We start from the raw sequence: 2,500 nt of genomic DNA, 5'->3' as shown, positions 1-2,500 counted from the left end.
TTGATAGATGTTAGATAGATAGATATTTGGTAGGTGTTAGATAGATAGATATTTGATAGATGTTAGATAGATATTTGATGTTAGATAGATAGATGCTTGATAGATGTTAGATAGATAGATATTTGATAGATGTTAGATAGATAGATATTTGATAGATGTTACATAGCTAGATCGATGTTTAATAGATAGATGTCAGATAGATAGATGTTAGATAGCTAGATAGATGTAAAACTACTAAATTTGAGTTAGATAGATAAATAGATAGATAGATTGTTGAAAGTCATATACTAGAATGATGGATAAATTTCAGATAGACAGATCGATACAAAATAGATAGATTTCAGATAACCACGATAGATACATGCTCGATAGCTTGGTAGATAAGGAATAGATAAATAGATTAACGTCTGGTTCGGGTTTACAGCTGGTGTGATTTTTTCTTTTAATGGCAACTCGATCTCTAGCACCTTTTATGCGAATTCTTGATGTCGGTGTGGTCCATATAAGAGGCATGGCAGTATTTATGGTATGGTGGGTGTAATGGAGGCTTGTAGGACGTGACTGGGGGTGTATGGAGGGGAATGGGGGGCGGGGAGAGGGAGGGAGGAAGGAGAGAGAGAGGAATAAAGATGAGGAAGAAGGAGAGGAGATAGAGAAGAGATAAGGAAGAGGAAGAAAAAGAGTGAGTAAAGAAAAATAAAAATACAAAGAGGAAGGGGAAGGAGAGAGAAGAGGAAGAGGGAGGGGAGCAGTAAGAGGGGGAGGGAGAGAGGCGAAGGGAGAAGAGGAGAAAAGAGCGAAAGAGGAAGCACAGGCAAAACATGGAAGGAAGGCAGGAGAGGAACGGCGGAGAAAGGAAGGAAGGAAGGAAAACATGGAAGGAAGGAAGGAGAGAATAGAAGGAAGGAGAAGTAGTAGTGAAGAGAAGGAAGGAAGGAAGGAAAAGGAGAACACTAAGAGAATGAGAAGGGGCGGAGAGGAGAGAGAAGGAAGAAAAAGAGGAAGTAAAGAAAGAAGGGAGAAAAACAATAAATGAAGAAAGGGAGAGAGAAAAAGTGAGTAAGGGGAGAAAGGAAGGAGAGAAGAGAGAGGGAAGAGGCCTAAGGTTCTGAGATAATGGGGGAGGGGAGGGAGGGAGGGAGGGGAGGAGAGAGAGAAGGGAGGGAGGGAGGGACATACAAAAAATAAACTGTCCATCGTAAAAGGCAGGTGGACGTTATGAATGAGGACGACTGAAGGGGAGAGAGAGAGAGAGAGAGGGGGGGGGTAGGGAGAGATAATAGGATTTAGGATTAGAATGAATGAATGACGTCAACCCACTGGCCCGGGAGAGAGAGAGAGAGAGAGAGGGAGGGAGGGAGAGAGTTGTTGTGCACGTATAGTCCCAGGCCGCCCACCTGTTCTCACCTGGGCTAATTAATGTGGCCTTATCCTTATCTTATCCTTCCCACTACACCTGGGGAGAGAGAGAGAGAGAGAGCGAAAAGGTAAAATCCCCATTGTGAGAGAAAGAAGAAAGAGGTCTTAGAGGTAAATTGGAGAGAGAGAGAGAGAGAGAGAGAGCATGTAACCTAACACAGGGGAGCCTCATCACCACCACCAATTTATTGATCCAAAAAATACGGTAAATATCTTGCTAAAATTACAACTTCTCCCTTTTAAAGAAGCTGCATCTCAAATTGCTTTTTTCTTTTCAATTAATACGGTGATGATCTGCGTAACGGGGTATTTAGGCGATTTTCTTTCGACAACTGATGCAAAATTTTCCGCTTCGAGGCACTTATCAGGAGGGCCAAGTACGAAGACAGAAAAGGCCAAGGACGAAAAAAGAAACCACAGCGAAGAATTAATAGAGAAACATTTTTTTTTTTAGTGGATTTTTCTGTGTTGAAAAAAAAAAATTGCTTGCCTAAAGAATACAGGAGTGAAAAAAAAAGAAAACATGATGCTTATTGGATGCTCCTTCCTCACTATAGACAAGGAAAAAATCTTCGACTCACACTTAACCTCCTCTTCTTCTCACTTTCCTCTGCTGGCTAATATTCCTATGCTGAGAGAGGCGTGGTGTGTTTCTCTGCCCTAATATGTCGCCTCTTCTGCTTCTCACTTTCCTCTGCTGGTTAATATTCCTATGCTGAGAGAGAGCCGCTTGGTGTGTTTCTCTGTCCTAATATTTCACCGCTTCTGCATCACACTTTTCTCTGCTAGCTAATCTTCCTCTCGTGAGAGAGGCTTTGTGTGTTTCTCTGCCCTAATATGTCGCCTCTTCTGTTGTTCACTTTCCTCTTCTGGCTGATATTCCTGTGCTGAGAGGCTTGGCATGTTTCTCTTCACTAATATTTCACCTCTTCTCACCTACTTCTGCAAGCCAGTATTCCTCAGCTGAGAGAGGGTTGATATGTTTAGATAGATAGATGGATGGGTAGACAGATAGACAGACAGGCGGACAGACAGACAGGTAGATAGATAGAAAATAGATAGCATTATAAAGCACCCAGCA

This window comes from Coenobita brevimanus, chromosome 63, assembly GCF_032717465.1.
Source record: "Coenobita brevimanus isolate Jiangsu-jjx chromosome 63, ASM3271746v2, whole genome shotgun sequence".
NCBI classification, from domain to species: domain Eukaryota; kingdom Metazoa; phylum Arthropoda; class Malacostraca; order Decapoda; family Coenobitidae; genus Coenobita; species Coenobita brevimanus.
This window is presented reverse-complemented; position numbering follows the sequence as displayed.